Source organism: Magallana gigas, chromosome 3, assembly GCF_963853765.1.
Source record: "Magallana gigas chromosome 3, xbMagGiga1.1, whole genome shotgun sequence".
Classification (NCBI taxonomy): Eukaryota; Metazoa; Mollusca; class Bivalvia; order Ostreida; family Ostreidae; genus Magallana; species Magallana gigas.
The window spans coordinates 48,288,829-48,309,914 of NC_088855.1; the positions used below are offsets into that span (position 1 = coordinate 48,288,829).

Genomic DNA, 21,086 nt, shown 5'->3' on the forward strand with positions numbered 1-21,086 from the left:
AGATATAAGTATTAAAGTAATAAGGAATCATTCTTTGAATGTTATGAGTTGATAATTTCGGTCAGAGCGTGGTAAAATCTATCATAAAGCCCTTCGAGCTTTATTGGTTTTGAACACGTCCCGGCCAAAATCACATGAGACTAGTAAAACTCAAAGAATGATTCCTTATTATTAAATCAATTCTATTCCAGACCGGTATTTTTTTTTTAAATATGGCGTAATCTCACGGTTTGGTGATGAAATGAAAAATGCAGATATATGTTGATAAATCAACATGCCCATTGATTGATAGCATTAATTATATAAACAAATTTTTAGAATTATGCGCAGAAACCCGTCGAAACAAGTCTGTATATATTGTATTTTTGGTGAAAATGCGTCGCTACATACATAGCAGTTCTTGAATATTTTGTTTCTATCTATGTAGGAATTCTAGCAAAGCCGATAAAGTAAGGTGTCTTTTCGAATTATTACATCTGGTACCATGGTTACAGCAACAGCTGTGACAATATGTTCCTCCACTTTTGTTTTTACGCCAGTTTACTTCATCTGCCATTTTGTCGTTTAACGCTGATCAATTGATCGGCGCATTTCGTCGTACGTCGATATGGAACAAATGAAGTCCGCCCCGTTTAATCTGTTCCACAAAACATGAAATTTGTTACCACAAATTAGATGAAATAAGGTATAACCGATTTTAAAAAACCGAAATTACGAATTTAAAACTTTGAAATAACGAATTCAAGAATTCGTTATTTCAAATTTAATTTGTTAGAACAGATTTCAAAATTTGAAATAACGAATTCAGCGAATTTGTTATAACAGATTAAATTCGTTATAACGAATTCCTAAAATTTGTTATAACAAATTTAATTCGTTATAACGGATTCAAAAATTCGTTATAACGATTTAAATTCGTTTTAACAAATTCAAGAATTCGTTATATCAAATTCAAAAATATTTTTTGATAGGTCCTAAATGGGCTTCCGTACGTAAGCAATATTTCATTAGTTTTTATAACGGTATGTTGAGACATGGACATGTTTTGATCTAGCAGAGTTCGTCTAACAGAAAAGTCAAGGTCTTTGTCTGAATATGAATTATTGAATAAGAATCGATTTCTCAAGGTTGTTTTGTACAAAATTATAACTGTTTATGTGCAGGTCGTGAAAATGAAGTAAACACATTTACCGAAGTGCATGGAGTCGAAGCGGTACGAATGTGTCAATTTTAGCTATCTGACACGAAAACATGTTCAGTTTCTATAGACATACAGCGCGGTAACGTTGAAGCGATCTTTTGTACTAAAGTTGAAAACATGTTTGTTTACTGTCAGTAGGGTTTTTAAAATGCATATAATCTGCAAAGCGTAGAAAGTAAAACAAAAGGAAACACATGCAATGGAACAACAATATTTTCCAACAATTTGTTTATTTTGTGCATAGTACGTGAGATTTTAGTAATAACAAATTAAGTCAATAAACACCTTTTTTCCAGGTTTAGACGGTAGCGAGGTTATAGACCATTTCATGTTTTTGTTTGCAGTGTAATGGGGGAGGGGTCTGGTGTTTAGACATTTTAGTCGATTCCGCTGCCATGCAGAATTACATCACACACAGATATCTGTAATCGCTAAGATAAGTTTCTTGTACGCTTAAGTGAAAACATAATGCACAAACTCTAATAATAAAAAATCTGCGGCGAGTTGCTGCGATATCCACAAGAGGCCCATTGGCAACTTCACTCACTTGTTCCACCTCTGGGCAAATCAGTTCAACCCTAGCCAGCATAATCCAATGCAATTCTTGTCTACATTCATGTATTACACAGTTTCTATTTTCTTCATTAGAATTAGAATTTTCGCTTTGAAATTGGACCCCTACATTTGCAGCTTAAAGTGGAGGTTTTTTTTTTTTAAGAAAGACATCCATCCTATTCCCTTTATTTATAAGGATGATTGGTTGTGCTTAGTTTGGTGACGTCGCAGGAGAAAGAGTATTCTTTTTGTGACCCCGTTCTGTTGGTTCGAATCCTCAATTGTTGCCTCTTCTGTTGTGTCTGATATCGTGTGTCGTGCATTCTTTTTCTCGGGATGGAAGTGTTGCGTGTCCACGTCATTCCATAGCTCTTATCCATCCTTTGGAACGGCTAGACTGTCTAATCATGGCAAAGTTTTGCTATGATACGACAGTCCGGGCGTTCCATACTTTCCACGACATGTACATGTATGGTATTAGAGGATATTAAATCAACGAATGATTCAAAGTACACTTAAACATGCATTATTACTTTGGTATTTGTAAAAAAAGTTTTGAATCTTCAGCTATACTGATACTTTGCACTTACTGCATAAGCCTATAATATAGTCTGTCCCAAGATATTTATGAAGGACATTTGGTCGATTTTTAATAAAAATATAAATACATGTGTACCTGTGAAAGAAGTGCAATTAAATTCGATGAAAGGAAAAATTTCCAATATATCTTCATTGACATATTATCATTTTTCACTCTAAAAAAAAATCACAGGATCGAAAATAAGATTTCTTACAAAGATTTAAATTGGGAAATGTTTACATCTTTTCTCCATTCGGAAGTCGATCGGAATACCTCGCGCAATTTTTTAACGTTATCTTCCGGGCTCCCTGCAATACAAAATCCCCGTAGACATCACATTTCTTAGCCTTGTATTGAAACCCGATAAGCTAATGGAGGCGTTTCAAATGAGAATTTTTTGATTTTTTTTCATACTTTTGAATGAACATCGTTTGAACCCTGGGGTATTTATAAATATCGAGTAACGAAACAAAATGTGAATCGAGGATATCTTGGGACAGACTATAAATCAGATTTTCCATTGTGTTTCTAACATTAAACAATGAAGCTTAAAATGTATTGTTGCAAAGGTTTGTATTGGATGTATTTTCTAAATTTCAATAGTGCTACATGTATTACGAGAGGGCAAATGTTTGCTTACATGTATATAGTCAGCAAATAGAGGTTTTTGACCGTTTCTTATTTTTGATGACTACACTCATTTTATCAATTCCATAAAGCCGGTGGCAAAGCCTACGTGATTACTTGCAAGTTTTTTAAGGAGAGATAAACACAATAAAAAAAGACCCTCAAGCTAATTAGAATGTTTATATGGCCTTATTTTATTCACTTAACCTTATTATGAGCTGAGTCGTGACTGTGTATTCGTGTTTGTAAAATCTAACACCTGTTTTAAAATAAATTAGTAAAAAAAAATACATCAGACCTTTTGAGTTTTTTTATTGCAAAATTATTATATCATTGAATATGATAAGATGAAACGCATGTAATCATCCCCGTATTTGTCTGTAATTGCTCACGGTTTTGCTAGTACATTGCAATGTATGTAAACAAAGGTTTAAAAGTGCAGTAGATTGTACAACTTTGAGTGAGTACTTCCGAGTGCAGCAGACAAAGGAGGCCGCTTACGTGACGTAACACAACACCAGCAATTGTACTGTCTATATTCAATGCACAATTCAAATAATGATGCATGCTTTGGTGCAAACAGAATTGTTTTGATAGTGATCATATTACATCATCATCAAGAACATTACTGGTGCATGTATTTTGCCATTTGTCTGACAGTTTTCTATCACAATTCATCACAGTAAACATAGATTGTTTGCACTAGAAACGTTTTCTTTTTTAATGATAAGTACTACTATCTTGTGAGGCACTGTGAATGCTGTTAATCGTTCAATTAATCGTCTGTGTAAAATATGACTCTCGATAGAAGCAAGTATATCCTTATATTGACAGAAAACACACGATCGATCAGCCATTGCTACATCTATTGCTGCAGTCTGCAATAACTTCTCAAGAGACAACTGATAATCGTCTACATTTTCATACGTAAATCTCTTTAAACAAGTTGATATACGTATCCTTTCTTATTTCTCATTTGTAATTTTATCACTAAAAACTCTGCATGCTTTCAGAATACTAATAAATAATATTGCTGTGAATAATACATAAATAGTAAATCATTAGTAAGTTCAACTAGGGTTTACTACGACTTCCTTTAGTATTACATTGTTTTTACTAATTCTCCCTGTGTAGGGAACTTGCTTTGGGCAAATGGTTTCATGTGGACCAAACTGCGTTGATGTATATATAAACGGCATGAATAATAAGTGTTTGCTTTGAATTAACAGGTGAAATATAGGGCCTCAGGTTGTTTGTTGTTGTTTTTGTTGTTGTTGTTTGTCTTTCATTGGTAGATATTTAATGTTTTGCAACATTTGTATTTTAACATGCCAATCTATATTTTGCACTGTTAATGAGAATTACAGTTATAAGTCATCAAAATTGTATTTACTCTGCATTTCTTTTTTGAACTGTCACTTAAACATTCAAACAGCTCAAAATTCGTTTGCTAAAAATTTTGAAAACTTACACATGCTTCCAGCAGTAAGGCACGACATAATTCTCACATGAAGATATTGTAAAACTGTGAATTTGTGAAGAGTACTGTACTGTACTTATATATAGATATCATGGACAGACGGTGAAAAGGCTGTAGTAAATTAAACCATTAGTCCTGCTCTTTCTCACTCGACAGCAACTACTACATGTAGTTTATGAGTTCTAGTGCTTCTAACCTTTATCAACAATAATCAACAGTATTAAAGGTGTTAAATGGGCTATAGTTGTACAAGTAATATGTGTCTGTTTTATATACAAAGATTTTTTTTTTTATAAAACACATAATTAAGGTCTCTTTCCTTTATTCTTTTCTATTGTACATGTAATGTAACATTTAGTTGACATGTTATTTATCAATGCACAATTCATCATAAAATATCATATCTCATTAACTACATGTGTACATTATTATCTTGAGCATTACAGAGCAGCTACAACATTCACAAAACATTAATGTCCAACTGTCAATGCATTTCTTCCTGTAGTTGGGAGAAAGGAACACTCCTTTATCAGTTTTTGTACTGGACACTTTCAATACATTAGTACAAAAGAGCCAGGTTCACACCCATTTGATGAATCGGTAGTGCATCACAGGACGGAAAGGTTCCCTCAGTGGTTGGTTCTTCTCCAACTCGTGTCTGATCTCGTGGATGTGACGTCCATTCTTGTACAGGTCGATGCCGTTGACGACGTTTTTCTCGGGGTGAAAGTGTGGCATGTCCACGTAATTCCTCAGCTCTCGTCTGTCCATGATATCTATATATACGTATAGTGAAAACAGACAAAACTTAATTTTCGCCTTATATACCGGTATTTCAAACATATGCTGTTTCATTTCGTGTAATTGTGATTATTTTGTTTCAATTTTGCGTTAATTAAAATAAATGATAAATTAAAAAAATAACACATTTTGAAAAATATAAAACGTTTACAATTTAAAAAGCTATTTATGAAAGTTAACTAATGAAGAAAAATAACAACTTACTTCAGTGTTTCCAACCTTTAGATCTTGAAGAGAATGGGTGTGCACGCTGGTGTTGACACAATTTGCAGACATCGTATTTATATACATATAAGGGTATGTGGATTGTAAACAGGAGACCAGGAAAAAACCAGATCTGGACGGAGATATCCGTGTTGACTAAGTCGGCGAAAATGAAGTTTTCCGACCTATAATCCCCAGGGGTCGATAACCCATCATTTTATCAGTCAAATCGGGTTCCTAATTAAGATATTGCCTACGTGACTGTCGGCGATGTTTTTAGGATGGAAAACAACAAATGATGCTAATTATTTTATATCAGAAGTTGAAGATACTCTACAATTACACTGTCTTTGAGAATGGAATGAACACTTGGAATTTCTTTATTATTGAAATATAATTGAAGTTTATTCATTGTAAATAAACCTGTATCTAAGATTTGAGAAAATTGACTAAAAGGAAACAATGTTCACCTTTTCTGTTAAATTGCAAAAGCGTTCAGTATTGTCTACATCTTATATACGAATAACTTGTACATATCTGTATGTATAGCTCAGGGATTTTTGAATGAAAATCGTTCGAAGTCGGAAAGTCAATGCCCTGTTCATGTTTGTGTGGAAGAAACAGACTGTCAAGGCCAGCTTATATAGAGTATACAGTACAAACAATTTCTCTGTCTACTGACTCTGCCCCATTCAGAAAATATCAGTGTGCTGGTCATTGACACAGTTATTACAAAGAACAGCCAGAACGCCAACACTACGTGAATAGACCTTTCGCTTCTGAAGTTAATCAATTTCACTCTCTCTTGTAATATAAATGCCATTAATACTTTCAATGTTCTTTATTGTCCCATTAATGTATAATATACAAAAAGTGTCCTTAAGGAATGATTTTTGAATGAATCTTTTCATAATGTTCCGAGGAAAAAAAGATTTGCTTTGAGTCACTATCTGACTCATTCACCGGGTACAGCCGACAACAAAATGAGACTACCTATGGTGACGTGACGAAATGAACGTCAACGCTCTTCTGGTGACTTAGCTTTTGAAAAAGCGGCCATTTACATTGTTTGTAACATCCTCATCCAATAATTGTAGCAATTATTAAACTCAAATTTACTTTTTAAAAAATTGAACCATGCAATATTTCAGAAGCTCTTTTTAAAAATACCGTTATATATCAATCGAACTTTATTTTTCTTTTTTATTTGAAGACATTTCTGCAGAGCATGCACATGACAGTCTCTGTGTATCATTTTCAGAATAAAATGCAAATGGCATCGTTTTTAAAAGGGGGGGGGCTAGACGTATCTGAAATCTTGACCCCCCAAAAAAACTAATCCGCCAATCTCCAAAATCCTAATCCATGGGGGAAGGGGTTAGTACTTCTATTCAGATGTTAATTTTGCGTATAACACTACATTTCTCTATACTCCAAATAAAGTGGGGGAGGAGGCTCCTTCAATATGCGCCCTGCCCCCTCCCCAAAACCCCTCAAAATGTCCGCATTCATGTAATACGTTCAATATTACATGATTTAATTTCGTAATTTTATTATATGTATACGATTTTTTTCAACAATTTACTCTATCTGTTTTTATAAGAATGCAAAGAGCACGGTCCGCAATGAATAGCCATAAATTGAAATCATTTGATTTTTAGAGAATTTTTTTAAAATGATATTGTCTGGGCTTGAGTCTTGAAAAATATAATTTGTCTGCACACGAAGATAGAGGGCAGATGTCATTCTTATTTTTCTTTTGCACTCCATGCAATATGTAAAATAGCAAAAGTAAACATGACCTACATATATTGATATGTTTTTTTTTAAAGCACGTGACAACTAAATAGCGACAGCTGGTGTTTCTCTGTTTTTCTAGACTTAGATTGTTTACAAACACGACATAGTATATATAGGAACGGGCATCGGATAGTAAAACATTCAAAGCTTGACTTATAAAGTGATTCCAGAAGAAAAATAAGTAAGTACATCTATAAACCGATCGTAGAAATAGAGGTATAAATTTGTTTGCATGTATTACAGTTTAAAAATCTTATTTCGTATGATGCATATATTTCTTTGTATAAATCATTTTACATGCATATAGTTGAAATTTTTACTTATGCGGCCATTTTTATTGTTTTAAATACTAGTATTATTAGGGCTCTTTATTTTTTATTGAATACATTTATTATAAAGCTGGTTTTATCTTGAATACAAGAATCAATTTTTCAATAAGTTTTTGAGAATTGGAAACATGTTTATTTTCTTGACTTGTTCGTAGAATAAAACCCTGACATCATGGACAGGCGAGAGCTGAGGAATTACGTGGACATGCCACATTTCCACCCCGAGAAAAACGTCGTCAACGGCATCGACCTGTACAAGAATGGACGACACATCCACGAGATCAGACACGAGTTTGAGAAGAACCAACCACTGAGGATTCGAACCTACAGCACGGGGTCACAAGAGGAAGTCTCCACCCCCGTCGGATCCCCATCCACACCTTCGGGGTCTCTCAGCTCGATATTTCGGTGGACGTAATTGCTATTGAGATCAACGTGAATCGATATTAACTCTATTGAGCTATTTTAAAAGAAGTGAGTGTGATGTACGTAAAGCACGTTTGACGTGGACGCGTAAGACTAGTGTGATCGACGTGAAACGTTATGTATGTGTTTGTGAATGTACAATGAATGGTTCTAGAGATGTGTATGAACAACGAAGTAACAGTCTTGATGACAGTTCGTTCTTGTGATACTAACTATGCAGTCTTTTTGCATTCAGTGTTCTTGCTGGACTTTTGCAATTTATTATTGTTTTAAATTTTTTATATGATTGTTTTGTTATGATATGAATGTATCTTAAAATACACAACATTACGCCTATTGTTATCTCTCTATAACAACATTATCTGTTGGTGTGTCTAGCCACTGAAGGAACGTTTCCTGAAAGTATAATATAAAAATGTATGAATTTATCTTCTGTTAAGTTCATACCGTTTTCGCATATCAGTTTTTAAATTTATTTCTTTGATTAACATATCAATTTCTATATCGTGAGGTTTGATATAAATGCTATTACTATGCAACTTGCAAAGATTCTTTTGAAATAAACAATATATTAATTGAAGAGGTGGTGTGGTCAACAAATTAATAACTCGTAGATCTTCCTTAAATTTTTAAATAAGATAATTTAAGCTATAAACTTTCTTCAAATAAAGAAAAATTCCATATACACTTATCATCTTTTAAATTTGCATATTTTCTTATATCTTTATGCCAAGGTCTTCTTCTTATACCCTAAAAATGGCAACAACCGTCCAGTCCTTTTCATCATGCGTAATAGGGTTAATATAACCTGCACTACGACCAGGAAGGTTTGTTGGAAAGTGCACGTTCAACTTCATCAAATAAATTCATTTCATGAGTATTCAAAAGTCAAGACCAGCGTAAATAAAATGCTGACAATTTTGCTGTCTTTTCTATCTATTATAAAAGGTTGGACACTAGAATAGTTCACATCACAAACGTTCTAAAGGGATTTAGACGTTAATTCCAAATCTATTGCCAACTTTATGTTCTCCAGTTACTCATTGTTGTTTTCAACATTTGCTGTCATCTCTGTCATATATTGCTTGTCAATATGTCTAAATTAATAAAACGATACATTTCCTTAAATAGCTTTCTGTTCACTTATATGTACATGTACATGTCACGTAGTATTTTATTACACTTTAAAATTTCTTTGTATGCTTTTGCAAAATAAATGCCTCTACACGTCAATGACGTGATTCATATACTGTAATTTATCTGCAAAGAAGAGTGATATTGTAACATTTTATAAGGTCCAGATTTACCTAGCAAAATGCATGAATACTAAAATTCCTCTTACAACTTCTTATTGAAAGAAAGTCCAGTGTTATAATTAACTTAGCCTTTCTTGATTATAGGTGAGCTTATTTTGCAGATGTATGAGCTCGTAGTGAGTGTATTATTGTTGACTCGTTCATTAAGAGCAGACGAGAACATAGACATTCAACACAAACAGTTCAAGGTCTTATGGCGTCTCAGCCCGGCTACACATCGCATTGTTTACATGGTTTACTCATATTTCAATCATAGAAAAGTGTCATGCCAGCAAAACGTACTCAATAGATAAATGATGTTGAAGCAACTATCACATTCAGCAGCACATAAAACATCTGAACACTTCATAAACCTGAACGGAGATGGGCTTTTTGATCATGATATAATTTTGTTACATATATCTATTCAAAAATTTTCTATACATTCAAGAAGACCCTGCAAAATGCTTTAGACAAAGTGCCCTTTTAACTAAAGTTATCTATTATGATCGAATAGCAGAGTCAAATGAGTACTCGTTGATTTCATTTAAAACTGGGTGTCTTTTTCTTGCAATATACTAAGTTATGCTACTGTATAAAGCTATATATAAAGCCTGCCTTTTCATCAAAACTTTTAGATATTTTATTATCATAAAACACCTTATGATTAAAATAGGAAATAGTTTTGGTCACCTAATTGCCTTATGTGAATTTATTTAAACGAAACTATGAAAAGTTTTCATCCACATCAAAACACAGATCCATTCTGAAATATGTGAACGGTGATTTTATTTTTGAAAATTTAAATGTTTTTTATCTCGAGGTCAGACAGAGAATTTTCAAAAGAAGTTGCTCTGGTTTTTCGACATTGGTAAAACAATTTGTCTGTGCACACGAAGAGAGAGGGTGGAGGTCATTTTTATTTTCCGTCTGCAATTCATTCAATTGGCAAACAACAGACAAAGAATGGATATGAGGACATGCATACATATTCAGATTATTCTAGCAAAATAAACAAGAGCTTTAAAAAACATGTTTTTTTCATTCACGAGACTACTTTACAGTGAAAGCTGTAGTTTCCCTGTTTTTCTCGAATTAGATTGTTAACAAACATGGCGTGTTTCCTTTAAAAAATGGGAAAAACGGAAACTACATTGAACCCGGAAAGCTATCGAGATATACCCGTTATAAAACTCTTCCAGACAATGAAAGTACCATGGGGTGCCAAACCATTATGACAGTTGCCATAGGAGGTTTTTTTTATCAGTTTTTGTTATAATCCATAGCTGATCCATTTCTCATAAAGAATAAGATTCAGTGATAGACCAAATCGTTGAGTTAAAAGAAAATGAAATGATGATGATGTGACGAAATCAGTATCAATTTGTCTTTTACTAATTAACAATTTTTTTTCAATCGATGAGTTCATAACTAATAATCAGTCACGAAATCATTGACAATCAAAATATTAATTAGTAAAAGACAAATATGTTCACGTCAAGATTTACAGTATGATTCCTCAGATCTAATACAGTTTACCTCAATTCATAAATAGCAAAACCAAAAATATGGTGCAGCAACATTTACAACAACATTCCTTTAAAACTAGAGAGTTAATATATAGTTACTATGGCTCATCACCATTTTGTCTGAAATTCTCGAGTCTTCAGGTTTGTATTGCAAGATAAGTTTCTATGAGCTCATTTTGATTTTATTTCAATCTTAAAAGTTGCTACATGGCTCACTTACTGTGTAGTATATTTTAATCTGCCACTGAGGAATGACTCTATTAAACAAAATGGATACTTCTGTATGTGAGTCAGTTGTTGACTCGTTCAATGAGTGCAGCCGACAACGGGAGAAACAATGGTGACGTGACGGAATGAGCGTCAACACGTATAGCTCAAGGTCTTCTGGTGTCACAGCTTAATTGAAAAACGGTCATTTACATTGTGGGCATTTTCCCTTTTCCTTGAAATTCTAGTATTTTTGCAGCGCATACACATAGTATCTTTTTATCACTTTACTACAAGAAATCCAACATAATACATGCAAGTTTACGTGATTTAATGATCATTTGTCAATTTAGTAGAATATTTTAAATCCTTTATTTTGTCAATTACTTCCAATTACACGTATTTTTTTTTATCAAATCACTTTTAATTTCACATGCTGTTTCTAAAAGGCGCATCGAACAAAGTAGAATGAATCTGCATTAATGATTTGTTGACGGTTTTCAGAGAATTTAACTAATGATTTCATTTGGCCTTGACAATCTCAAAAGTTGAATAGTTTATCCGTGCACACGATGCTATTCTTATTTTTTTTACACCCCATGCAATATGTAAAATAGTAAAAGTAAACATGACCTATATAAATTGATATGTTTTTTAAGCATGTGACTACTTATAACTGACAGCTGGTGTTTCTCTGTTTTTCTAGACTGCGATTGTTTACAAACACGGCATAGTATATATAGGAAGGGGAATGGGATATTTAAACATTCTAAGCTTGACTTATAAAGTGATTCTAGAAGAAAAAATAAGTAAGTACCTGGGTTAAAATATTTAAATTTTGTTTGTGTATAGCAGTTTATAAATCGTAATTCTTTTTATGCTAACATTTTTCTTTGTATGATGCAATTTAGATATAGTTGTTAAAGTTTACAATGTGTGTGTCTGGACTAATGGTAACTTAATATATCCATTAATTGTTTTAATCCAAATTTATATACTATTGCTTCTAATGTATATGCCTCATGATGGTTCTTGCTCTTTAAATATATTGCTGTTTTTACCTTCAACAGACATCAATTTAAAAAATAACTTTTCCTTAAATGCACAAAACGTTGCAAAATCATTTATTTTCTTTATCTTGGTCGTAGAATAAAACACTGACATTATGGACAGACGAGAGTTGAGGAATTACGTGGACATGCCACATTTCCACCCCGAGAAAAACGTCGTCAACGGCATCGACCTGTACAAGAATGGACGTCACATCCACGAGATCAGACACGAGTTTGAGAAGAACCAACCACTGAGGATTCGAACTTATAGCAATGGGTCACAAGAGGAAGTCTCCACCCCCGTCGGATCCCCATCCACACCCTCGGGGTCTCTCAGCTCGATATTTCGGTGGACGTAATCGCTATACTGAGATAGACGTTTAACGCCATTGAGGTGGGTGTGAACCGCTGAAGAAATGAGCGTGATGTACGTAAAGCACGTTTGACGTGGACGCGAAAGATTACTGTGATTGGCGTGAATCGCTATCTATGTGTGTGTGAATGTACAAAGAATGGGTTCTTGGAGATTGTAAACGAACAGCGAAGTAACAGTCTTGATGACAGTTCATTCTTGTGATACTAGCATGCAGTTTTTTTGCATTCTAAATTCAGTGTTCTTGCTGGACTTTTGCAATTTATTATTATTATTATCAATTTTTTACTTAATTGTTTTGTTTACAATGATTTGTTCTGAATGTAACTTAAGTAAAATAAAGTTTTAATACCCACATCACGCCTATGGTTATCTCTCTGTAACAGTATAATCTGTAGGTAACTTAAAAGAAGTTCCTTGAAGGTAAAACATAAATCAACGAATTTCTATATGTGCTCTGATAATTCATACCGTTTTTGCATATAATGTTTAATATTTCTTTGTTTGAAGCATGGTAACATATCAGTTTCTAAATCATTAGGTTTGGCATAAATACTACACACGTACAGATGCCTTGGAGGTAAACAATAAATCAACATAAAGAGGTCCTGTGGTAAACAATTTAACCATCAGATCTTCCTTAAATTTTTAAATAAAATAACTTAAGCTTCTTGTATAAACCTTTATCAAGCAAAGAAAAATTATATTCAAAGAACCGTGAATTACACACTTGCCATGTTAAAAGAGTCTTAATCATCTTAAACGACATCATTAAAATCTTCAGGTTTTGATAAGGATATATAGGAAAATAGAAGAGTATGCAATAGATAGTTTGACATTTGACTATATGAACCTCTTTAAACCAAATAAATCTAAGAATTATTTTTTGATTTTGCGGTTACTGGATCAAATACTGAATTTTTGTTTTCAACATTTGCTGTCATTTTGTCACATGTTGCTTATCAATATGTCTAGTTTAATGACACGATACATTTCCTTAAATTGATTTTTTTTTCACTTATATGTGAAGTTTCTTCTTATGCATTTGCAAATGCCCCCGACGAATCGATGTAATTCATTATTATACTGTACTTTACATGGAACAATGAGTTACTAATATTGTTTAAGATCCACATTTACCTAACAAAATAAATGAAAACGTGAAAAATGTGTCCCTCTGGCAACTTCTTATTGAAAGAAAAATAGTTCAGTGGATCGATAAAACTACCATTTCTTGAATATTGCTGAGCTGTTTTTTGCAGTTGAGTTGGTGCATGTCAGTTGTTGACTCGTTCAATAAGTACATACGACAAGAGCTTTTACACAAACAGATCAAGGTCTTCTGGTGTTTTAGCCAGGCTAACTGTGATTGTTTACAAGGTTGAATTACTGAGATAGAAACATTTAAAAACAAGAGCTTGGACTTTGGGTAGTTGTGTCAAAGAGCAACGTGACGTAGACCTGTCTATTTCATTGCTAGCCACTCAGCCATGGCTTTTTGAAATCATCAACACTTGTCTGGCTTTAGAGCTAAGAATTCGCAATCTATGCATATTTTACTCAAAACAAGCGTCATGTTAACCCGTTTTGGTGCAAGAAAGAGATGTACGTCCTACCGAAAGTCTAAGGTCTTGATAGAATGGTTCTAATTTTATTAGATATATATTGGTTAGTTGTCTAGAACTTTTCCTAGACCATGCAAATTGTTATTGACAATGTGCGGATATAAAGCTGAGTCGAATGAGTACTCAATGAAACTGTGTGCCATTTTTTAGCAAAATTATGCTACTATTACATAAAGTGTGTATTTTTTATATATAAAAAAAGTAAGTAGGTATATTTTTCACAAAAACTTTTTATAAATACTCTAATTTAAAAATATATTTAATATATAAAAATATATAATATTACTCTTGTACGTATATCAATTTGGAAACGTTTATACTTTCAAAATATTAAAACTGCGTATTCATTTAAACAGAAAATGTTCAGTGGAACCACTTTGAACGGTAATTTGTTATTTCGAGGTCAGATATAGACTTTTAAGTAGTGGCAAACAATTTGTCTGTGCACACGGAAAGAGATGGTAGCGGTCATTCTTATTTTCCGCCAGCATTCAACTGGCAAACATCAAAACAAAAATAAATATAATATACATTAATATTCTATTGCATACTTATACTATTAATAAACTATTAATATATTTCATCGCAATATTAACAAGACCTTTCTGTGTTTTTCACGAGATTGCCTTACAATGACATTTCGCGTTTCTCTGTTTTTCTAGAATTTAATTGTTTACAAATACCGTATATTTTTAATAATGAATGAAACCTGAAAGTTTGTTAAAATATACCTGCTATAAAGCGCTTCCAGACAATGAAATTTACAACGGGGCACTGACCCTGAATAAAATCTCCTATGGGGAATCATTTAAAAATTCTCCAACGCTGATTCCTTTCATTGTGAGTCGATAGTGGAGTATTCGTTGAGTTGAAAGAGAAGGAAATCATCACGATGTGACGAGTTCAGCAGCAATTTGTTCAAGTATCTGGCTTCTCAGATCTTTTATAATTTACCTCGCTCACAACTAGAAAGAAAATGTGATAAAGCAACAATTCAACAACATTCTAATGTACCTAGACAAATAGTAACCCTAACGGAGAATCATTTTTATCTGAAATTGTCAAGTTTGAATACTCATATGATTCAATTACAACACCCCTTTAAAAATCATAGACAGGTACTAATAGTAACTCTAACCGAGATTCATAGATCCTCATTTATATCTGAAATTTCTAAGTTTGAATTCTTCATCTTCAGTTTTGCACTGCACAATATGCTGCTATTGTGAACGTTTCTTTGAGCTCGTTTGGACTTGTCCGCCAAAGTTGCTACATAGCTAATAACAATACGTCTCTTACTGTACAGTGATGATATCTAGTACCAGTCAGGAATGGTCTTATTGTATAAAGGGTTTTTACATAAAGTTCCATGCAAAATGGATACTGCTATTTGTGAGTCAGTTGTTGACTCGTTCAATGAGTGCAGCCGACAACGGGTGAAACTATGGTGACGTGACGGAATGAGCGTCAACATGTATAGTTCAAGGTCTTCTGGTGACACAGCTATTGAATAAACGGTCATTTATAATTACATTGTGTGCATCGTTCAAATATAATATACATATGATATACAATAACTATTAATATAGCAACGAACATACTCAGCACTACTTCATGAACCTATATTATACTGTTGATTCTACAGTGAGCTGTATCTTAAAAACAGAATTGAAATAATAGTGATATCCAGCGCATGCACATGGCAGTCTAGATGATTATTTTTCTGTCTATCATTTTACCAAAAGTATTGCAACATGATGCATGCAAAGTTTACGTGATTTAAAAACTGTTTGTCAATTTAGTAGAATAATTTAAATTCTTTACGTTGAATACTTCCAGTCCAAAAAAAAAATAAATTGTGATATATCACCATTCGTTAACAGCAAAATGTGAATCACATTGTTGATTTTTTAATGATTTTCAGAGAATCTAAAAAATGATTTCGTCTGGCCTTGACAATCTCAACAAAAGTTAAATAATTTGTCTGTGCACACGATAAATTGATATAGGTTTTTTTTTAATAAGCACGTGACTACTTATAACTGACAGCTGGCGTTTCTCTGTTTTTCTAGACTGCGATTGTTTACAAACACAGCATAGTTTATATACATGTATAGGACGGGAATGGGGTCGTAAAACAGACTATGATAAGCTTGACTTATAACGTGATTCTAGAAGAAAAATTAAGTAAGCACATATCAAATGATGTAGATATAAACATAAAGATTTTCTTATTGTATTTTAACAGTTGAATTTTTTTTTACTATTCATATATTTCTTTTTATAAATCATTTTACATAAAGTCGTAGAATTTTGCAATGAATAGATCTAGAAAATGTTTATGATTGTGAAGGACTTTTGATTTATGAAAAACCATTCTTTGTATATAGCTGTTTATATGTAAATTTATAAACAATGTTCTCTTGCAAATTTATTTATTTTCATAAATTTGATTTCAGAATAAGATTTCTGACATTATGGACAGACGAGAGCTGAGGAATTACGTGGACATGCCACACTTCCACCCCGAGAAAAACGTCGTCAACGGCATCGACCTGTACAAGAATGGACGTCACATCCACGAGATCAGACACGAGTTTGAGAAGAACCAACCACTGTGGATTCGAACCTACAGCACGGGGTCACAAGAGGAAGTCTCCAACCCTGTCGGATCCCCATCCACATCCTCGGGGTCTCGATATTTCGATGGAAGTAATCGCTTTTGAAATTAACGTAATCGCTAATGAGATCAACGTGAATCGCTATTGACATGAAAATACGCTATTGAGCTATTTTAAAACAAGTTGATGTGATGAACGTGAATGATTGAATGAATGAATGTTTATTTCTCTCAAACCATATCAATGGTACACGAGGTACAAAAAAACCAAAAATATTTACATGTACAAATGTACAAATGCATGGTCAAGTTAGGAAGAGTACAGAGTTAAATAAATCGAGCTAATATTTTTGTATCAAATATGGACAATTTTTTAATGAATCAATGTCATTGGTATTCATAAGGTTCTCACGATTGGTATTCACGATTCTTAGAAAATGTTAATGAACAACGAAGCTAAAGTGTGGAAGTAAATTTGTACTTTTGGTATGCAATATTTTTGTATTCTTTATTCAGTGTTTTTGCTGAACTTTTTTAATATCCCATTATCATGTTGTATTTGTTTGATAAACATGTTATTTTGATATATTAGAACCTTTTAAACAAGACCTTGGATTTTCAGTAGGGTGTAACGATCTATTTCTTGCGTCAAAACAAGTTAAAATGAGCTGGTTTCAATCAAAATATACACCGATTGCATAGTCTTCACTCAAAAGCCAGACAAATCCTGTTATTTCAAAGAGCCATGGCCGAGCGGCCTACAATGAAATAGACAGGCCTACATCCAATGCCGTTTGACACAACCACCCAAAGTCCAAGCTCTTGTTAAAATGGTTCTATAATAAAGTTCCGTTACACAACAACAGTTATTTTTCTAAGAGGACAACATAAGTACGTGTGTCATTGAAAGTTATTTTTGGTGTTCTGTTGAATTTACACCTTATTTGTTAAATAATTCTTTCGTTTGATACCAGGTAAACATATCAATTACTTATTCCTCATTAGAATTATTGGAATTAAGTATATATCAAACTTAAGGAGGAATTGTAAACATTATCATTTATACACGAAGGCATTGGTTAATGGCATTGAAAACGAGTTTCCGTACTACACTGAGTCACTTAAATTTGTATAAAGGTCCAGCTTTCCACACAGCAAAAATATACTGCAATTGTATGCATTTTAGTTTGGGGTGCAGTGCGGTGAGTAACATAGCTCTTTTGGTTATTGTTGGACTGTTTCTGGTTGTGAGTCACTTGTTGACTCGTTCGTTCAGAGCAAACGAGATGAAGGACAGTTCAGGGTTTTTTGGTGTATCAGCGGTTATTTGCTACGTTCGCCAGAACTTCGATCTCAACGTGTGTAATACCAGTGGATTCAATGTAGCTAAATGATACAACACCTATTACTTTCAACATCACATAAAAAAAGATTTAAACACATTTGGGCCCTCCAAAGAAGTACGTTTTGGGGGGAGAGGTTTTTTATTCTCTTTTGAGAAGTGGATGGGCGTAACCTACATTGATCCTGTCCATTTCTCAAAAGAGAATAAGGGGGGTTTGTTTATCAAAAACATATATCTTCCCTCTAACAAAGTAAGTTTTGGGAAAGTTGAACTTTTTATCAGTTTTCTGATATATTTTTGTTAAACATACATTTATTATTACATGTTAAAAAAAAGGTGTCAATTTTACTTGGTTTACTTATTTGAATAATCAGGGGCTTTAAGTGTCCAGAACTTTTGATTTCTTTCAGTTATTGATTTGAGCCAGTGTCCTTTTCTAGAATTAAAATAATGCTACCCTCATATTCAGATATAGATATAAATCTTAAAATTATCATTAGAACCTTTAATGTTAAATATATGGTGTAGTTTCTGTTACTTAATATTTAAGCATTTTTTTAATCTTCCAAACATCAGTTTTTATTGAATAAACATATAAAATATTATCTGAGAACGATTCTTTAAACTATGAAATATTCAAAATACATATATATCCATTTCATAAAAGAAACTTCAGCTTGGACGTTGATTTGACTTTGAACAATTTAAAATTGTTTTAGTACAACAGTGCAGAAAAGTGTAATTTTTTTCTGCAATAATCCCTGCAGCCTGCATGAATTATCAAAGAAAGCATTTATATTTATATACTTTTAAAATAAATCATTGAATTAATCATAAAGAGTAAGTAAAAGTAACTAAATTGTTGTCAATGTACATCAGTACGTTGAATAGAGGAAAAATAGCCAATGTTTCGTTTGAGGCTGACGTCATTTCGTGCAATTCGTAATATTTCATAAGTTGCTGGAGATTTTCCTATGAACTAGAGGTGAAAATGTAAATATAATCGGTTGATCTTTTTAAATTATATATAAATCAGTATTTTGCTTTATTTGATATTTTTTGTTTTCCAATATTTTATATTCATTATAAACTTTTTTTTTAAACAAGACCCCTACTGGCGTGCGACCAATTCTCGCCGAGTACCATTTCTCGCCAGTCATTGTGACGTCATTTTATCAACACATAAAATTATAGACGAAAAATGACGTCACAATGCACCGGCGAGAAATGGTACTCGGCGAGAATTGGTCGCACGCCAGTACAATTATCTTTCTTAACAAGGAATAGAAAATCTTGTAATCTGTTTATATGATACTTTAGTGTGATATTTTATACTTCCACTGCATGAGTAATAATAAAATCGTAATGTATATGTAATAATAAAATGGTAATGTATTCAGCTATACTTAAAAACCGAATCACAACCTAAATATAATCAAAGTACTGAATAACTGACGGGAGTTGATTTTGTCGATGTTTTTTTATCTTAAAATCAATTATATGTTATTTTGCATGACAAGTACATAATTTCAAGGAAAAAACATCCTTGCATTGGTTGTTACATAAGAAATGTTTTAGTTTCTAATTTGTATTTGAATTACGCACATTTTTATAATATGAATTTTTGGACTTTTTCGACAAGAATGTCGAGAAACCCCCATATGAACCATGTTAAATAATATTTAGAGTAAAATTAATTCAATCAAATTATGCATCAGTAATACAAAATATTTCTCGAAAATTGTATGGATCCAAGCAATATTGAACTCTAGTCTCGTTCAACCAAACGCTCGGCTGACACCGTAAATCTCCGACAAGCATTTACGGAGACAGCCGAGCGTCGAGTTGAACGAGACAATATTGAACTCTGGCGTAGGAATACATACGACTACAAAAAATATTTAAATTTTTCGTACCATTTAAAATCTGACTATTTTCAAGGTATTTATAAATAAGTTTCCTTGAAAAACAATCCTTTAGCATACATTACATCGAATTCATCAATCATTTTCAAGAACTAAGTCTTGTCAGCAGCGATGATTTGTGCTGAGGTCCAAACACTGTTTCACTTTCGGTTTGTCTGAGTAACTGCATAGGAGAGTTGATTAAAATCAACTCCCAAAAAGCATTCTCTAAACTTTTTACAACCGCGTTCAATCTCATTATTTAGCTGGGTTTAGTTCATTAAATTAATAGACACAATAAATAATAGCCACGTTTTAAAATGGTGTCTTTTGTTCTACTTTAGATGTTGACTAATGAATATATGTTGATGAATTTATGATGATCTAGACTTTCTCTAAATTGAGAGCTCGGATTGGCGTTATACCTCTAGAATAGGTTGTATTTACCTTCCATCTTCCCAAGAATTGGCTGTTAGTTCTCTTTAACGTAGGGATCGACAATAACCACAATTTACATATTTTACTCACTTTCTACGAGAGAGATTCAGAGAAATGAAAATAAAAATGGTCCTATGCTCTCTTTTGTGGTTCTTTTGGGCTATGAAGGATAGCTATCATTGCAGAAAAAAATCACACGACCCGCTGACACATGTTAATTATGTAATTGTTTTATTCCTTCATACCCACATGAACTACAATCTACCTTTAATTAGATAGTATTTTGTGGGGGAAGGGGTGTTATTAACATACACCTATTTACAAACGTAATTATAATATTAAAATTTTACAAATTTAAATTTCTTTTATCTTAACTGTTAACTTATTTACAAATAAACATACTACAAAGACTTTTTTCAGATGGCGCAGTATAGATGGAGTTTTAAATTCGTACGACGATCGGACTACATAATAAAACATCACATACTTTTAAAATATGCCTTACAATAAGCATTGAAAGATATCCACCTCTGTACTAGCAGATAATTTGAAGGTACTTCACCAATTTAAAAGACATTGGACCGCAGATATGAGAGATTATCTAATAGAAGCGCAAGTATGCCACAAAACTGTAGTAGTAGAACTATTTTAACGAGGCCTTGGACTTTCAGTAGGATGTAACTATCTATTTCTTG

General features: G+C 32.9%; 4 long non-coding RNA genes across 6 annotated transcripts; 3 read left to right on the forward strand and 1 right to left on the reverse strand.

Moving 5' to 3' along the window:
• Positions 1–4,748: 4,748 nt before the first annotated feature.
• On the reverse strand, positions 4,749–6,055 carry LOC105343375 (uncharacterized). The gene is made up of 2 exons (XR_902696.4): positions 5,449–6,055; positions 4,749–5,219 (listed from the first exon to the last, which is right to left on the reverse strand). It is a non-coding gene; the product is annotated as an uncharacterized lncRNA (long non-coding RNA).
• Positions 6,056–6,189: 134 nt separating this feature from the next.
• LOC109618889 (uncharacterized) lies at positions 6,190–9,131 on the forward strand. Of its 2 annotated transcripts, XR_010712320.1 has the most exons (3): positions 6,190–6,208; positions 7,328–7,429; positions 7,733–9,131. It is a non-coding gene; the product is annotated as an uncharacterized lncRNA (long non-coding RNA). The 2 variants fall into 2 exon arrangements; XR_010712319.1 differs by lacking the exon at positions 6,190–6,208 and having other exon boundaries at positions 7,288–7,429.
• A 1,401-nt stretch (positions 9,132–10,532) lies between these two features.
• On the forward strand, positions 10,533–12,816 carry LOC117693056 (uncharacterized). Of its 2 annotated transcripts, XR_004604295.2 has the most exons (3): positions 10,533–10,551; positions 11,741–11,843; positions 12,183–12,816. It is a non-coding gene; the product is annotated as an uncharacterized lncRNA (long non-coding RNA). The 2 variants fall into 2 exon arrangements; XR_004604294.2 differs by lacking the exon at positions 10,533–10,551 and having other exon boundaries at positions 10,558–11,843.
• A 3,316-nt stretch (positions 12,817–16,132) lies between these two features.
• On the forward strand, positions 16,133–17,193 carry LOC117693058 (uncharacterized). Its single transcript, XR_004604296.2, has 2 exons — positions 16,133–16,271; positions 16,544–17,193. It is a non-coding gene; the product is annotated as an uncharacterized lncRNA (long non-coding RNA).
• The last annotated feature ends 3,893 nt before the right edge of the window (positions 17,194–21,086 follow it).